The sequence below is a fragment of the Hemiscyllium ocellatum genome, chromosome 24 (genome assembly GCF_020745735.1).
Source record: "Hemiscyllium ocellatum isolate sHemOce1 chromosome 24, sHemOce1.pat.X.cur, whole genome shotgun sequence".
In the NCBI taxonomy this organism is placed as follows: Eukaryota; Metazoa; Chordata; class Chondrichthyes; order Orectolobiformes; family Hemiscylliidae; genus Hemiscyllium; species Hemiscyllium ocellatum.
In genome coordinates this window covers 6,340,472-6,359,906 of record NC_083424.1, presented here as the reverse complement: position 1 = coordinate 6,359,906, position 19,435 = coordinate 6,340,472, and the positions used below count along the sequence as shown (strand labels likewise).

The 19,435-nt window shown below is 44.5% G+C and overlaps 1 protein-coding gene across 8 annotated transcripts in view; it reads right to left on the bottom strand.

Moving 5' to 3' along the window:
* The window catches only part of fbrsl1 (fibrosin-like 1), a 1,050,756-nt gene that overhangs the window by 790,978 nt on the left and 240,343 nt on the right, over nucleotides 1-19,435 (bottom strand). The gene's annotated exons all lie outside the window — the stretch shown is intronic.

Sequence of the window (19,435 nt, the reverse complement as noted above, 5' to 3'; positions counted from 1 at the left end):
AGTTAAAAGCCAAGCACGTTGCTGTGGGACTGGAGTCACATGTAATACAGACCAGATAACAAAGACAGTTCTCTTTCCTAAAGGGCATTGGTGAACTAGAGTCGGGGCGTGGGTCTGGGTAGGATGTTCTTAGGATGATTGAGGTGGACCTGATAGGCCAAATGGCCTGCTTCCACTCTGTAGGGACTCTGTTATGACACACTTCTGGAGGAGGTAGGATTCCAACTTAGACATTTTGGCCCAGAGGCTGGGGATGTGACTACTATGTCACAAGATCTTTTCCTAAATGGCTGTAATATAACCATAGCTTATCAAGAACCACTCCATAGTAACCCCTGAGGATAAATTAGCCTAAATTAGGGCAAAATCAATGTGAGCTCCTGCGATCAGAATGCTATTTGCAATTATTGAAACATTAATAACTGCAGATGAGCAGGGACTACCTTCAAATTCAATGTGTTAAGAAATTAGTAATTCAGGGAGAGTAAATTGAAACATAATGCTGGTGGTTTCTGTGATTAGTGCTCTGCTTTTGGACATTTATTAATTTGTAATGCTAATATCAATGCTTGGAAGTTACAATATTGTGCTTCTTTTTACTTGCTGCATTTGACGTTTTCAGTAATTTTATTGGTATTGTGACTATGGATGGGCTTCAGTTCACTGAGTCAGTGATCGAGATGGACTGTGCAGAGGAGCAAGCCAGTCTAAGACAGGTTGCAGTTAGCATGAGTAAACAAAATAGAGCATTGTATACAATTACACAAGTGATGTTTTGGAAGAGTTAAGTGGTGCAAGGATAGAAGTACTACAGTTGATCAGGAAGCTAGCTGTACAGATGTACAGCATGGAAACAGACCCTTTGGTCCAACTCGTCCATGCCGACCAGATATCCTAACCTAATCTAGTCCCATTTACCAGCACTTGGCCCATATCGCTCTAAACCCTTCCTATTCATACGCTCATCCAGATACCTTTGAAATGCTGTAATTGTACCAGCCTTCACCACTTCCTCTGGCAGCTCATTCCATGCACATACCAGCTTCTGTGTGAATAGTTTGCCCCTTAGGTCCCTTTTATATCTTTTCCCTCTCACCCTAAACCTATGCCCTCTAGTTCTGTGGTCCCCACCCCAGGGAAAAGACTGTGTCTATTTACACAATCCATGCCCCTCATGATTTTATAAACCTCTGTAAGTCACCCTTCAGCCTCCGATGCTCCAGGGAAAAGAGCCCCAGCTTATTCAGCCTCTCCCTATAGTTCAAATCCTCCAATGCTGACAACATCCTTGTAAATCTTTTCTGAACCCTTTCAATTTCACAACATCCTTCTGATAGGAAGGAGACCAGAATTGCTCACAATTCTAACCAGTGTCCTGTACAGCTGTAACATGACCTGCCAACTTGTACACTCAATGCTCTGACCAATAAAGGAAAGCTCTGCCTTCACTATCCTATCTACCTCCAACTCCACTTTCAAGGACCTATGAACCTGCACTCCAAGGTCTCTTTTTTTCAGCAACATTTCCTCGGACCTTATCATTAAGTGTCTAAGTCCTGCTAAGATTTGTTTTCCCAAAATGCAGCACCCCTAATTTATCTAAATTAAAGTCCATCTGCTACTCCTCAGCCCATTGACCCATCTGATCAAGGTCCTGGTTCATTTGGCTGCTCAGAAGGATTTCAGCCAAGTGTGTAAAGTTAAAGCACATGGGATTGGTGGTAGTGTATTGGCTAGCAGACAGGAAAGAGGGTAGAGATAATGGGTTCTTTTCTGAATGGCAGGCAGTGACATGTGGATATAACGAAATTGGTACAAGGACTCCAACTATTCAAAATATATGTCAATGATTTAGATGATGGAACTAATTGTAATATCTTAGAAATTGCAGATGACACAAACCTGGGTGGTAGGATAAACTGCGAGGAGATGCTGAGATGTAGTTTGACTTAGACAAGCTGAGTGAATGGATAAATGTATGACAGGTGTAGTATAATGCAAGATTATCCACTTTGGTAGGAACAACAATAGTGTGAGCTGGATGTCTTTGTGTATCAGTTGCTGAAATTAAGCACACAGGTGCAGCAGGCAGTAAAGAGGGCAAACTATATGCTGGCCTTCGTGGTGCAAAGTTTGAATACAGAAACAAGGATTTGTTGCTGCAATTATGCAGAGCATTGGTGAAGTCACACTTTGAATATTCTGTACAGTTTTGGTCTCCTTACCTAAGAAATGATGTTCTTGGTAAAGATGGAATGCAGCAAAAGTTCACCGAATTGATTACTGGAATGACTGGACTGATGTAAGACGAAATATTGAGTCAGTTAGGATTGCATTCACTTGTATTTAGATGAATGAGGGAGCATCTCCTAGAAACCTCCAAAGTTCTAACAGGACGAGACAGGTTAGATACAGGAAGAATGTTCAGTGATGGGGGAATCCAGGATAAAGGGTAAATCTTTTAAGACTGAAATGAGGAGAAATTTCTTCATCCAGAATGTGTCACTAGCCTGTGGAAATCACTACCGCAAAAAGGGCAAGACATTGTGTTTTCAAGAAGGTTCTTTATGGCTAAAGGAATCGAGGGCTTTTCGGAAGGGGAGGGGGAAGGGCATAGAATGGGATTAGGATATTGAACTCAATAATCAGTCATGATCCTCCTGAAGACGGGAACAGGCTCAAGGGATCGAGCAGCCAACTACTCCTACTTCTATTTTTTTCTATATTTCTATGAATTAACGATTATGTAAAATTATTGATAGTTGTGAACTGAAGGGGAAATAACACTTGCAGCAGATGGTAGCACTCTGAAATTCAAGATATAATGCTCCTAGTTTTTGGAGCTACATATTCTTTAATAAAGCATGGACCTTGGTTAAGAAGGTTAAAAACAAAACAATTTCAGAAAGCTTAGCAGCTCTACAGCTTGTTTAAATTTTTGAAAAAAAAAATCTTTCCAAACAAGTATTATCAAAATTAATTGAATGTTTAGTTCATGCCAGATGAAATAAAAACAAAATGCTGGAAATAATCAGCAACATTGGCAGCACTGTGGGGAGAATAAGGCTTGTTAGATTTGTTTTTCTTTCTACACCTGCTGCCAGACCAGCTCTGTTTTCTGTTTTTATTTCCGATTTCCAGCATTTAAAAGTTTTGTGCTTGAATCCATGCCAGATGAAAACAGGAATGTTGATGTTTCAAATTTCGATTCACGCCTTATTATAGTTGCTTCATGATTTTTCTTTTCTCAGTTGAGAGTCAAGTATTGTTTTCTTTTTAGAAAATGCTTCTTCTCTACTATCCTATCATCCTTACTTCTATTTTGTCACGTTGATTTATACAAGTATAATAGCTGTAAACTAATAGCTGTATAATTGGTTAAGAAGGCAAATGGGATATTTGCCTTTATGAGCTAAGCATGAAGTTTAAGAGAAGAGAAGTGACGCTGAAAATCATTTGTTGGGCCACAGCTGGTATATTGTGTCAAGTTCTTGAATCCACTTTATAAGGTGATTGGTTATTTGAGAGAGGGTGCCTGGTCTAAGGAGTTACAGTTATGAAAAGAGATTGGATAGACTAAGAGTTGCTTCTCTTGAAGCAGAGAAGACTGAAGTGGACTGAGATGAACAAAATTATGAGTGGCGTGGATAGGTGGCTAGGAAGAAATGTTTTCCCTTGGGGAGGGATCAATGGGCAAGGGGCATAGATTAAAAGTAAGGGGCAGGATATTTAGAGGGGATGTGAGGAATTGCTTTACCCAGATTGTGATAGGAATCTGGAACTCACTGCCTGCAAGAGTGGTAGAGGCAGAAACATTCATAACACTTAAAAAGTATTTAGATGTACATTTGCAATTCCAAGACACACAAGGCTGTGACCAAGTGCTGGAAAATAGCATTAGAATACTTAGGTGCTTGTTTCTGACTGGCAATGACTCATTGGACTGAAGAGCCTTTTTCTATATTGTAGACCTGAAGTTCTGAGGAAGGGTCACTGGATCTGAAACATTAACTCTGTGATTCCTCTTCACAGATGCTGCCAGAGCTGCTGAGCTTTTCCACCAATTTCTGTTATTGTGGCTATTTCTTTAAGCCTGCCATTAAAGTTTGGACTGCTCTTTTCCAGCATGGTATGGAGCTGTCCTTATATGCTGTATGCCATTTGACTTGAGAAAATGTTTATCTTCCCCGTTGGTAAATAATGGCCCAATGTCTGTGACCAACATCTCTGGAAATCCATGCAGTGCAAAAGGTGCTTGTACCTTTTCAATCTTCATTTTGTGTTTGGCAGATAAACTCTATGCACCTTCAAGCACTCTGAATAGGCATCCACAGTAACTAAAAACATAGAACCCATGAAAGGACCAGCATAGTCATGGAGTTGTACAGCATGGAAACAGACCCTTTAGCCCAACCCATCCATGCCGACCAGATGTCCTAATTTAATCTCGTCCCAGCGTCAGCATTTGGCCCATATCCTTCTAAACCGTTCCCAATCATATACCCATCCAGATGCCTTTGAAATGTTTATTCGTACCAGCCTCCACCACGTCCTCTGACAGCTCCTTTCACACACACAACACTTTCTGTCAAAAAGTTGTCCCTTAGTTCTCTTTTGAATCTTTCTACTTTCACTTTAAACCTAGATATAGTGTCCCTACTCTGGGGGAAGGATCTTGACTATTCATCTTATCCATGTTCCTCATGATTTTATAAACCTCTAGAAGAAGGTAGTTTCTTACAGAAATGTATAAAATCATGTGGGAAGGTAAGTTTCCCTCTAAAAGGACATACCTCGAGAGTCAGCAGTCTATTATTAGGAGCGGTGAGAGGAAGGACTGGGGGCTCCCAGGAAGGCAAGGAAATCCTTTAAAAACTTGTAGAATGTGGAAGTAAGGGTCACCGTTTGTGTCCCCACTGACATCATACGTGGGGAGCGCACCCAACTCCAGCTCCTTGGAAACCGCAATAGGGAACTGGAGCTGGATGCGCTTCGGTCTTTTGAGAGTCTGAGGAGATAATTGAGAGGAGTTACAAGGAGGTAGTCAGACCGCAGATACAGGAAAAAAGGTAAATGGGGTTACAGTCAGGGGATAGAAAGATAACAGGCAGACAGTCCATGGACTCCCTGTGGCCGATCCACTCAATAACAAGTATATCATTTTGGATAATGTTTGGAGTGGGGGTGGGGGATGGGGGCAACTTACCAGGAGTAAGCAATGGGGTATATGTCTCTGCCACAAAATCTGTCTCTGTTGCTCAGAGGGGAAGTGGGGGAGGAATAGAGCATTAGTCTCTGGGGGCTCCATAGTTAGGGAGACAGATAGAAGACCCTGTTGGAATGAGAGAGACTCTTGGTTGGTATGTTGCTTCCCATATGTCAGGGTCTGTGATGTCTCGGGTTGTGTTTTCGGGACCCTTTATGGGGAGGAGCTCTCCATTCCAAGAGCAGTCCCAAGTTGTGGTCCACATAGGCACCAACGACATAGGTAGGAAAAGGGATGGGGATGTAAGGCAGAAACTCAAGGAGCTATGGTGGAAGCTAGAGCTAGAACAAGTAATTATTTCTGGTTTGTTACCCATGCCACATGCTAGCGAGGCAAAGAATACGGAGAGAGAGCAGTTGAACACGTGGCTACAGGGATGGTGCAGGAGGGAGGGATTCAGATACCTGGGTAATTGGGGCTCATTCTTGGGTAGGTGGGATATCTACAATAGAGATGGTCTACACCTGAACCAGATACCAATATCCTGGGGTGAGGGGAGGTGGAATTTGCAAATGCTTTTTGGGTGGGTTTAAACTTATTCAGCAGGGGAATGAAAACCTGAATGTAGCTCCAGTTTACAGAAGGATTAGAGTATCGAGGTCATGACTAAGGTTTCAAGGTCACAGGAAGGTGGTTTGAAGTGTGTCTACTTCAATGCCAGGAACATAGAACATAGAAAAGTACAGCACAGAACAGGCCCTTAGGCCCACGATGTTGTGCCGAGACTTGATCCTAATGTAAGATATTGTAACTTAACCTACACACCCCTCAACTCAATGTGCATGTCCAGCAGTTGCTTAAATGTCCTCAACGACTTCGCTTCCACCACGCCAGCTGGCTATGCATTCCATACGTTCACAACTCTCTGCGTAAAGACTCTCTGATGTCAGCCTCCTTTATACCTTCCTCCTAATATCTTCAAACTATGACTTCTCATACCAGTCAATCCTGCCCTGGGGAAAAGTCTCTGGCGATTGACTCTATCTACTCCTCTCTTTATTTTGTACACCTCGATCAGGTCTCCTCTCTTCTTCCTTCTCGCCAGAGAGAAGCGTCCGAGCTTATTCAGCCTTCAGCGAGGTTATTACACCAATCATGCCAGAAGAGAGCAGACGATGAGGAAGGCAGAGAGGAGACAGTTGCAAGAGACCCCGGGAGAAGTACCTGTCAGGAACAAGTTGAAGCTTTTGGAAACAGTAGAGACTGATGGCACTGCCAGTTCACAAGGCGGCCAGGTCTGTCAATCAAAAGTTGGCGGAGAGGCAGAGCGGAAGAGTCGGATATCCATCGTGATAGGAACTGACCGGGGTTTTTATGGCAGCAGACGGGATTTAAGGATGGTGTGTTGCTTCCTGGTGCCAGGGTGAAAGACATTGCGGACAGAGTGCGGGAAATCCTCAAGGACGAGGGTGAAGAGCCAGAGGTGGTGGTTCATGTCGGCACAAATAATGTCGGAAAGAGGAGGAGGAACATACTACAGCGGGACTTCGGAGAACTAGGAAGAAGGCTGAAAAGCAGGACGTCCACGTTGGTTATCTCCGGTTTGCTTCCAGTTCCTCGGGCTGGTGTGGCCAGAAACAGGGAGATAATAAACCTGAACGTGTAGTTGGGGAACTGATGCAGGAAGCAAGGATTTAAGTTCTTGAATCACTGGGATATATTTTGTGGTAAGCATAAATTCTACAAGAGAGACGGTTTGCACCTTATTACATGAGGGACCAGCATTCTGGCAGGCAGGTTTTCTACTGCAACACCGCTACATTTAAACTAAGTAGCTGGGGGGGAGGGGACAACATGGATGTATAAAAAGGAAATTGAAGGGAAAGTTAGAACAAGAGAAGTCAAGAAAGACAACTGTATCAATGAGGCAGAAAACTCGGAAAGGGATCATGCTGTAAGGTTGAGTGAAATAGGGGTTGATGGGAAGGGTGAGAGCAGTAACAAATTAAAAATACTATATATGAACGCACGAAGCATTAGACATAAGATGGATAAGCTTGAGGCTCTTTTGCAAATTGGCAGATACGATATTATGGGGATAACTGAGACGTGGCTTCAAGTGGACAGGAAATGAATATTCAAGGCTACACGTGCTATCGTAAGGACAGACTGACGGGCAGAGGGGGTGGGGTGGCCTTGTTGGTAAGGGAGGATATTCAATCCCTTGCGCGGGGGGGACCTAGAGTCAGGGGATGTAGAGTCAGTGTGGATAGAAATGCAAAATACTAAGGGTAAAAAGACCTACTTGGGAGTCATCTACAGGCCCCCAAACAGTAGTCTGGATGTCGGATGTAAGATGAAGCAGGAGCTGAAATTGACCTGTCGCAAAGACGTTACTACAGTTGTTATGGGGGATTTTAACATGCAGGTAGACTGGGAGAATCAGGATGGTATTGGATCTCAAGAGAGAGACTTTGTGGAGTGCCTCAGAGATGGATTCTTAGAGCAGCTGGTGCTGGAGCCGACCAGGGAGACGGCAAATCTGGATCTGGTATTGTGTAACGAACCAGAATTGGTCAGAGATCTCGAAGTGAAGGAGCCATTGGGAAGTAGTGACCATAATACATTAAGCTTCAATCTGCAATTTGAGAGGGAGAGGGTACAGTCGGAAGTGACAGTACTTCTGTTGAATAAAGGGAACTATGGAGCTATGAGGGAGGAGCTGGCCAAAGTTCAATGATGCAATACCTTAGCAGGGATGACTGTGGAGGAACAATACAGATATTTTTGTGTATAATGCAGAAGTTGCAGGATCAATTCATTCCTAAAAGAAAGAAAGATCCCAGGAGGAGGCATGGGTGGCCGTGGCTGACTAGGGAAGTTAAGAAACATATAAAGTTAAAAGAGAAAAAGTATAACATAGCAAAGATAAGTGGGAAAACTGAGGACTGGGAAGCTTTTAAAGAGCAACAGAGGATTACTAAGAAGGAAATACGCAGAGGAAAAACGAAGTATGAAGGTAAACTGGCCAATAATATAAAGGAGGATAATAAAAGCTTTTTTAAGTATGTGCAAAGCACAAAAATGGTTAGGACTAAAACTGGGCCCTTGAAGACAGAAACAGGGGAATATATTACGGGGAACAAAGAAATGGCAGAAGAATTAAATGGGTACTTCAAATCTGTGTTCACTGGGGAAGACACGAGAAGTCTCCCTGAGGTAACAGTAGCTGAAGGACCTGAACTTAAGGGAATCTATATTTGCCAGGATTTGGTGTTGGAGAGACTGTTAGGTCTGAAGGTTGATAAGTCTCCGGGGCCTGATGATCTACATCCCAGGGTACTGAAGGAGGTGGCTCGGGAAACCATGGATGCGTTGGTGATTATTTTCCAGAGTTCGATAGATTTGGGGTGGCACGGTGGCACAGTGGTTAGCACTGCTGCCTCACAGCGCCAGGGACCTGGGTTCAATTCCTGCCTCAGGCGACTGACTGTGTGGAGTTTGCACGTTCTCCCCGTGTCTGCGTGGGTTTCCTCCGGGTGCTCCGGTTTCCTCCCACAGTCCAAAGATGTGCGGGTCAGGTGAATTGGCCATGCTAAATTGCCCGTAGTGTTAGGTAAGGGGTATATGTAGGGGTATGGGTGGGTTGCGCTTCGGCGGGTCGGTGTGGACTTGTTGGGCCGAAGGGCCTGTTTCCACACTGTAAGTAATCTAATCTAAAAGTAATCTAATCTAAAAGACTCGGGGTCGGTTCCTGAGGATTGGAGGGTGGCTAATGTTATACCACTTTTTAAGAAAGGCGGGAGAGAGACAGCAGGAAATTATAGATTTACTATCAGTTAGTCTGACCTCAGTGGTGGGAAAGATGCTGGAGTCCATTATAAAGGATGAAATTACGGCACATCTGGATAGTAGTAATAGGATAGGACAGAGTCAGCATGGATTTATGAATGGGAAATCATGCTTGACTAATCTTCTTGAATTTTTTGAGGATGTAACTCTGAAGATGGACGAGGGAGATCCAGTTAGATGTAGTGTACCTGGGCTTTCAGAAAGCTTTTGATAAAGTCCCACACAGGAGGTTAGTGAGTAAAATTAGGGCGTATGGTATTGGGGCAAAGTACTAGATTGGATTGAAAATTGGTTGGCTGATAGGAAACAAAGGGTAGTGATAAACGGCTCCATTTCGGAATGGCAGGCAGTGACCAGTGGGGTACCGCAGGGATCCGTGCTGGGACCGCAGCTTTTTACAATATATGTTAATGATATAGAAGATGGTATCAGCAACAACATTAGCAAATTTGCTGACGATACAAAGCTGGGTGGCAGGGTGAAATGTGATGAGGGTGTTAGGAGATTATGGGGTGAGCTGGACAAGTTAGGTGAGCGGTCAGATGCATGGCAGATGCAATTTAATGTGGATAAATGTATGGTTATCCACTTTGGTGGCAAGAACAGGAAGGCAGATTACCACCTCAATTGAATCAATTTAGGTAAAGGGGCAGTACAGAGAGATCTGGGTGTTCTTGTACACCACTCAATGAAGGCAAGCATGCAGGTACAGCAGGTAGTGAAGAAGGCTAATAGCATGCTGGCCTTCATAACAAGAGGAATTGAATATCGAAGCAAAGAGGTGCTTCTGCAGCTGTACAGGCCCCTGGTGAGACCACACCTGGAGTACTGTGTGCAGTTCTGGTCTCCAAATTTGAGGAAAGAAATTCTGGCTATTGAGGGAGTGCAGCGTAGGTTCACGAGGTCAATTCCTGGAATGGCAAGATTACCTTACACTGAAAGACTGGAGCGACTGGGCTTGTAGACCCTTGAGTTTAGAAGACTGAGAAGGGATCTGATTGAGACATATAAGATCATGAAAGGATTGGACACCATGGCAGCAGGAAACATGTTTCCGCTGATGGGTGAGTGCCGAACGAGAGGACACAGCTTAAACATACGGGGTAGACCATTTAGGACAGAGATGAGGAGAAACGTCTTCACCCAGAGAGTGGGTGGCTGTGTGGAATGCTCTGCCCCAGAGGGCAGTGGAGGCCCAGTCTCTGGATTCATTTAAGAAAGAGTTGGATAGAGCTCTCAAAGATAGTGAAATCATGGGTTATGGAGATAAGGCAGGAAGCGGATACTAATTAGGAATGATCAGCCATGATCATATTGAATGGTGGTGCAGGCTCGAAGGGCAGAATGGCCTACTCCTGCACCTATTTTCGATTGTCTTTCATCATAAGGCAAACTCTCCAATCCAGGCAGCATCCTGGTAAATCTTTTGTACCCTCTCCAAAGCCTCTGTAACTTTCATATAGTAGGGCGACCAAAACTGGACACAATATTCCAAGTGTGGTCTCACCAGGGACTTGTAGAGATGCAGCAAAACCTCGCGGCTCTTAAACTCAATCCCCCTGATAATGAAAGCCAAAACACCATTTGCTTTATTAACAACCCTATCCACTTGGGTGGCAACTTTGAGGGATCTATGTACTTGCACACCCGGATTCCTCTGTTCCCCCATACTGCCAAGAATCCTGTCTTTAATCCTATATTCAGCATTCGAGGTCGGCCTTCCAAAATGCATCGCGCCTCATTTATCCAGGTTGAACTCCATCTGCCATTTCTCAGCCCAGCTCTGCATCCTGTTTATGTTGTGCTGCAGCTTGCAATAGCCCTCTATACTATTGACAACACCTCCAACCTTTGTGCCGTTTGCAAATTTACCAATCACCCCTCAACCTCCTCATCCAAGTCATTTATAAATCTACAAAGAGCAGAGGCTCAAGAACAGAGCCCTGTGGGACCCCACTCAACACTGTCGTTCAGGCAGAATACTTTCCATCTTCAACCACTCTGTCTTCTGTCAGCCAGCCAATTCTGAATCCAGATAGCCAAATCTCCCTGTATCCCATACATCCTGACTTTCTGAATGAGCCTACCATGGGGAACTCTATCAAATGCCTTGCTGAAATCCATATACACTACATCCACTGCTCGACTGTTGTCGACCTGTCTTGACACCCCCTCAAAGAACTCAATAAGATTTGTGAGGCACGATCTGCCCCTCACAAAGCTATGCTGACCGCCTTTAATCACACTATGCTTTGCCAAATAGTCATAAATCCTACCCATCAGAATTCATTCCACAACTTTGCTGACCACAGACTGACATCTGGGATTTCCCCATTACCCTTCTTGAAAAGTGGAACAACATTCACCTCCTTCCAATCCTCCGGTACGACTCCCGTGGAGAGTGCGGAGGCAAATTTCCTTGCCAGCAGCTTAGCAATCTCCTTTCTCGCTTCCTGGAGCAGCCTAGGGTAAATCTGATCTGGCTCTGGGGACTTATCAATCTTAATGTTTTCCAAAATTTCTAGCACGTCAACTGCATCAATCTTGATCTGGTCAAGACTGCATCCCAGCTCCTCTAAGTTTTCATTTACAACATGTTCCCTTTCCTCAGTGAAAACTGAAGCAAAAAACTCATTTAGGGCTTCCCCTATCTGCTCAGACTCCATATACAAGTTCCCTCTGCTATCCCTGACCGGCCCTACCTTCTGCCTGATCATTCTGTTATTCCTCACGTATGAGTAAAATGCCTTTGGGTTCTCCCTAATCCTTCTTGCCAAGCCTTTATCGTGCCCCCTCCTGGCTCTCCTCAGTCCATTTCTGAGCTCCTTTCTAGCAAGCCTGTAATCCTCTCAAGCTGTACTAGATCCTTGCTTCCTCCACTTTACGTAAGCTGCCTTCTTCCTTTTGATGAGAAGTTCCTCTGTTCTCATCATCCAAGGTTCCTTAACATTACCCTTCTTACCTGCCTCAGAGGAACAAATTTGTGCATCACTCGCAACAACTGCACCTTAAATAGTCACATGTCTGCTGTGCCCTTTCTGTGGAACAATTGCTCGCAGTCTGTACTTCCCAACTTCTGTTTGATAGCGTCATAATTTCCTTTTCCCCAATTAAATATCTTCCCTCCGTAACTGCACCTTTCACTCTCCAAGGCTATGCTAAATGTGAGACAGTTGTGGTCACTGTCACCCAAGTGCTCTCCCACTGAGATCTGACACCTTTCCTGACTCGTTGCCGAGCACCAAATCCAAAATGGCCTCTCCCCTTGTCGGCCTGTCTACATACTGAATATGGAAACCCTCCTGAACATACCTGACAAAAACGGCTCCATCCAAACCATCTGCACTTAGGATGTTCCAGTCGATATTGGGGAAGTTGTAATCACCCATAACAACAAGCCTGCTCCTTTTGCATTTCTCCAGAATCTGCTCGTCTATGAGATCTTCAATCTCTCTACTGGACTAGGTGGTCTGGAGAAAACCCCCAATCATCCCTGCCCCTGTGAAACCCATGGAATTTGGAATAAGGTGGCTCCCATAACCTAAGCTTCAATATTGTGGCTGTTTTGGAGTCGAGCAGGGACAGGAATGGTTATTGCAGCTTCTGGGGTTTAGATATTTCAGTAAGAACAGGAAAGGTGGTATAAGAGGGGAAGGTGTGGCATTGTTAGTCAAGGACAGGATTGCAGTGGCAGAAAGGATGTTTGATGACGACTCGTCTACTGAGGTAGTAAGTACTGAGGTGAGAAACAGGAAAGGAGATGTCGTCCTGTTGGGAATTTTGTGTTGGCCTCCGAATAGTTCCAGGCAATTTGAAGAAAGGATTGCAAAGATGATTCTGGATAGGAGCAAAAGTAATAGGATAGTTGTTATGGGTAACTTTAACTTTACAAATATTGACTGGAAATGCTATAGTTCGAGTACTTTAGACGGGTCAGTTTTTGTCCAATGTGTGCAGGAGGGTTCCATGACACAGTATGTATGTAGGTCAACAAGAGGCGAGACTGCATTGTAATTGCCAGGTGTTAGATTTGAAGATAGGTGAGCACTTTGGTGATAGTGACCACAATTCAATTATGTTTACTTAAGCAATGGAAAGGGATAGGTATATTTACAGCAGGGTAAGAGTTATACCTGGGGAAAAGGCAATTGTGAAGTGATTTAGGCAAGATTTAGGTTGCATAGGATGGGGAAGGAAACTGCAGGGGTTGGGCACATTTGAAATGTGGAGCCTGTTCAAGGAACAGCGCCTGCGTATCCTTGATAACTACGTACCTGTCTGACACTGAGTAAGTGGTCAAGCAAAGGAAGCAAGGTTGAGTGAAATTGTTGAATCTCTTGTCAAGAGCAAGAAGGAGACTTATGTAAAGATGAGACATGAAGGCTCAGTTGGGCGGCTTGAGAGTTACAAGTTAGCCAGGAAGGTCCTAAAGCAAGAGCTAAGAAGAGCCAGTAGGGGACGTGAGTCGTCTTTGGTAGATATGATCTAGGAAAACCCTGAAGCTTTCTATAGGTATGTCAAGAATAAAAGAATAACGAGAGAAAGATTTAGGACCACATCATCCGACAACATTTCCGCTACCTCCAAACAGACCCCATCACCAGGGGTATATTTCTCTCCCCACCCATTTCCGCTTTCTGCAAAGACCGTTCCCTCTGTGACTACCTGGTCAGGTCCACACCCCCCAACAACCCACCCTCCTCTGCCACCGCAGAAATTGCAAAACCTGCGTCCACACCACCTCTCTCATCTCCATCCAAGGCCCCAAAGGAGCCTTCCACATACATCGAAGTTTCACCTGCACATTCACCAATATCATTTATTGTATTCGTTGCTCCCGACGCGGTCTCCTCTACATTGGGGATACTGGACACCACCTAGCAGAGCACTTTAGGGAGCAGCTCCGGGACACCTGCACCAATCAACCCCACCGCCCTGTAGCCCAACATTTCAACTCCCCCTCCCACTCTGCCAAGGATATGCAGGTCCTGGGCCGCCTCCACCGCCGTTCCCTCACCACCCGACGCCTGGAGGAAGAACGCCTCATCTTCTGCCTTGGAACATGGGTGGCACAGTGGTTAGCATTGCTGCCTCACAGCTTCAGAGACCCGGGTTCAATTTCCGCCTCAGGCGACTGACTGTGTGGAGTTTGCACATTCTCCCCGTGTCTGCGTGGGTTCCTCCAGGTGCTCTGGTTTCCTCCTACGTTCCAAAATGTGCAGGTTAGGTGAATTTAGGCCATCCTAAATTGCCCATAGTGTTAGGTAAAGGGGTAAATTAAGGGGAATGGGTCTGGGTGGGTTGTCCTTCGGCGGGTCGGTGTGGATTTGTTGGGCCGAAGGGCTTGTTTCCACACTGTAAGTAATCTAACCTAACACTTCAACCCTGTGGCATCCATGTGGATTTCACCAGTTTCCTTGTTTCCTCATTCCCCCCCCCCGCCCCCAACAACCTCACCCCAGCTCCCGCCTTCCAGCTCAGCACTGCCCTCATGACCTGCTCTACCTGTCTATCTTCCTTTCCACCTATCCTCTCCACCCACCTCTCTGATCCATCACCTTCATCCCACCCCTCATTCACCCATTGAACTCTATGCTACTTTCTCCCCACCCCCTCTCATTTTATCTCTCCACTCTGCAGGCACCCTGCATCTCTTCCTGATGAAACGTCCGAAACGCTTTTGCCCGAAACATCAATTTTCCTGCTTCTCGGATGCTGCCTGACCTGCTGTGATTTTCCAGCATGACTCTAATCTAGACTCTGGTTTCCAGCATCTGCAGTACTTGTTTTTTTCCTAAAGATTAGGAGCAGTCAAGGACAGTCATGAGAAGTTCTGTGTGGATTCTGAGAAGATAGGAGAGGCACTAAATGAATATTTTTTGGCAGTATTCACACAGTAAAAAGACAATGTTGTTGAAGAGAATACTGAGATATAGGCTATTAGACCAGATGGGATTGAGCTTCATAAGGGGGTGGTGTTGGCAATTCTGGAAAGTGTGAAAATGGATAACTCCCCTGGGCCAGATGAGATCTATCGTAGGATTCTCTGGAAAGCTAGGGAGGAGATTGATTAGCCTTTGGCTTTGATCTTTCTGTTGTCATTGTCTCCAGGAATAGTGCCAGAAGACTGGAGGATAGCAAATGTTGTCCCCTTGTTCAAGAAGGGAAGTAGAAACAACCCTGGTATTATAGACCAGTGAGCCTTACTTTGTTTGTGGGTAAAATGTTGGAAAGGATTATAAGAGATAGATCTTAATCATCCAGAAATAAATAATTTGATTAGGGATAGTCAACATGGTTTTGTGAAGAGTAGGTCGTGCCTCAGAAACCTTATTGAGTTCTTTGAAATGGTGACCAAACAGGTGGATGAGGGTAAAGCCATTGATGTGGTGTATATGGATTTCAGTAAAGTGTTTGATCATGTTCCCCACGGTATGTTATTGCAGAAAGTACCGAGGCATGGAATTGTGGGTGATTTAGCAATTTGGATCCAAAATTTACTAGTTGTGAGAAGACAGAGGGTGATGGTTGATGGGACATGTTCATCCTGGAGTTCAGTTAGTAGTGGTGTACCGCAAGGATCTGTTTTGGGGGCCATTTGTCATTTTCATAAATGATCTGGATTGAGGGCGTAGAAGGGTGGGTCAGCAAATTTGCAGATGACTCTTAGGTTTTGGACAGTGCGGAACAAGGTTGCACATTACACAGGGACATATATAAGATCAGAGCTGGGTTGAAAGGTAGCAAATGGAGTTTAGCGCAGAAAAGTATGAGGTGATACACTTTAGAAGGAGTAACAGGAATGTAGAGTAGTGGGCGAATGGTAAGATTCTTGGTAGTTTGGATGAACAGAGCGATCTCGGTTTCCATATGCATAAATCCCTGAAAGTTGCCACGCAGGTTGATGTGGTTGTTAAGGCGGCAGACGGTGGAGGGGTTGAGTTTCCAAGCCATGAGGTCATGTTGCAGCTGTGCAAAACTCTGGTGCGGCCGCACTTGGAGTATTATGTGCAGTTCTGGTCGCCACATTATAGGAAGAATGTGGAAACATTGGAAAGGGTGCAGTGGAGATTTACCAGGATGTTGCCTGGTACGGAGGAAAGGCTGAGAGTTTTAAGGCTGTGTTCATTAGAGAGAAGAAAGTTGAGAGGTGATTTAATAGAGGCCTACAAGATGATCAGAGGATTAGATAAGGTGGGCAGTGAGAGCCTTTTTCCACGGATGGTGATAGCTAGCACGAGGGGACGTTGCTTTAAATTGGGAGTGATAGCTATAGGACAGATGTCAGAGGTAGTTTCTTTACTCAATAGTAAGGGTGTGGAATGCCCTGCCTGCAACAGTAGTAGACCTGCCAATTTTAAGAGCATTTAAATGGTCATTGGATGAACATATGGATGATGATGGAATATCTGGGGGTTGGATGGGCTTCAGATTGATTTCACAGCTCGGGGCAACATTGAGGGCCGAAAAGCCTGGACTGCGCTGTAGTGTTCTATGTTGTAGAAGATAACCCCTCAGCCTCTGACATTCAGAGAAAATAACCCCAGCCTATTCAGCCTCCCCCTATAGTTCAAATCCTCCAGCCCTGACATCATCCTTGTAAATCTTTTCTGCACCTTTTTCAAGTCTGACATTTTTTCCAGAGCATCGAGACCGGGATTGAATGCAATATTTCCAAACGTGGCGTAACTAATGTCCTTTATAACTGCAATGACCTCCTAATTCCTAGGGTAAAGTGAGGACTGTAGATGCTGGAGATCAGAGTCAAGAGTCTGGTGCTGGAAAAGCACAGCAGGTCAGGCAGCATCTGAGGAGCAGGAGAGTCGACGGTTCGGGCATAAGCCCTTCATCAGGAATGTGTGCTGTGTTTTTCCAGTGCAACACTCTGTATTCCTAATTCCTATGCTCAATGCATTGACCAATAATGGTATACATACCAAATGTTGCTACCATCACCCATTCCATCTGCAACATCACTTTCCAGGAACTGTGAACCTGCAGTTCAAGGCCTCTTTTGTTCGGCAAAACTCTCTGGGAGCTTACCATTAAGTGAATAAGTCCTGCTCTGATTTGCTCTACCAAAATGCAGCACCTCACATTGATTTAAATTAAACTCTGTCTGGCCCTCCTTGGCTCATTTGAGCAAGATCCCATTGCACTCTGAGATACCGTCCTTCGCAGTCTACTACACCACCAATTTTGATGTCATCTGCAAACTTACTAACTGTACCTTTTATATTCTCATCCAAATCATTCATATGAATGACCAAAAAGCAGTGGACCCAGCACTGATGTTTGTGTCACGCTGTTGGTCACAAGCATTCCATCGGAAATGCAACACTCCACTGCCACCTCTGTCTCCCACATTGATGCCAGATCTGTATCCAAATGACGAATTCTTCCTGTATTCTATGTGATCTAACCTTGCTAACATGTCTACCATGAGAAACCTTTTTGAAAGCCCTACTGAAGCCCATATACTACTTGTCCAACGCTCTGCCTCCATCAGTCATCTTTGTCACGTCTTCAAAATTTCAATCAAGTTAGCGAGACATTATTTTCCATGCACAAAGCCATGTTGACTATCACTAATCAGTCCTTGCCTTTCTAAATACGTGTAAATCTTGAACCCCAGAATCCCCTAGAAAAATTGCCCACCACTGATGTTAGGCTCACCAGCCTCTAGTTACCTGGCTTCTCCTCACCATCTTACTGAAATAATAGCATCATGTTAGCCAACTTCCAGTCTTGTGGCACTTCACCCATGCCTACTGATGCTGTAACTATCTCTGCAAAGGGCTCAGTAATCATTTCCTTCGCTTCCCACAAAGTTCTAGTGTACAACTGCTCAGGTCCTGGGGATTTATCTGCCTTCCTGCGTTTCAAGAAATCCAATATTCCCTCCTCTATAATATGGACACTTTTCAAAATATTGCTATCTGTTTTCTCAAGTTTTGTAACATTCATATTCTTCTTCACAGTAAACACTGATGTAAAATACTTGTTTAGTATCACCCCCATCTGCTGTGGTTCCACACATAAGCTGCCTTGCTAATCTATAAGAGGCCCTATTCTCTCCCTAGTTACTCTTTTATCGAATCCCTTTGACTTCTCCTTAACTCTGTTTGCTAAAGCTATTTCATGTTCTCTTTTTGACTTACTGATTTCCCTTTAAAGTATCTTCCTACTGCTCTTATACTGAGCTAGCTATACCTGACATATGCTTCTAACTTTTTTCTTGACCAGACCCTCAATTTCTTTAATTATCAGCATCCCCTATGTCTGCCAGCATTGCCCTTCACACGAACAGGAACACCCTGTCTTTGGACTCTCGCTATCTCATGTTTTGAATGCTTCCACTTTCCAGCCAACCATTTACCTGCGAACATCTGCCCCCAATTAGCTTTTGAAAGTTCTTGCCTAATACCGTCAAAATTGTCTCTACTCCAATTTAGAACTTTAATTTTTCCATCAGGTCTACTCTATACCCATTGCAGGGAAGCGAGTAGCTAAGCGGAGCGAGGGGAAGAGAGTCCCTGAGCAGCACAACTTACTTTGATGCAGCTGAGTGTCAGTGCAGAGTGGACTGAAGGTTTGAAGTGGAGTGAGACAATTGTTGGAATGGGGCCTGGTGCAGGTAGTCAGACCATGTGCTGAACTGCTGCTATTTGAAATTCTTTACCAGGCTGTAATGGCAATCTGTTATCTATGTTATAAACATCTTCTAATTTTTTTTTAAGACACTGTAAGCAATGCTACTACTTTTTCTTTTACTCATCTTTTGTGTCCAAGATTTGTACCTAGGTACTTGTACCTAAGATGGAGCCATTAGAGGCATTCATGGTAAAAAAAACTTTTCACTGTACTCCTCTATAGGAGTACACGTGACGATAAAGCATACAGTCTGTTCTGATGTAACACGGCAGTCCCGTTCCCATGCGATCTCACGTTATAAGAAAATCGTGAAATAGCAGCACCATTTAAACCAATGGGACCGGAATAGTGTTATAGCCAATTCTAAATTCTACAATCGTATTATAACCAATTCACCTATTTATTCGTTAAATAAATGCCCATTATAGCAGAACCACAATCTATTCTATATTCTATTCTATTCACTGTGCACGGTGGCACAGTGGTTAGCACTGCTGCCTCACAGCGCTAGAGACCCGGGTTCAATTCCCACTTCAGACGACTGACTGTCTGGAGTTTGCACGTTCTCCCCGTGTCTGCGTGGGTTTCCTTCGGGTGCTTTGGTTTCCTCCCACAGTCCAAAAATGTGTGGATCGGGTGAATTGGCCATGCTAAATTGCCCCTAGTGTTAGGTAAGAGATAAATGTAGGGGTATGGGTGGGTTGCGCTTCGGCGGGTTGGTGT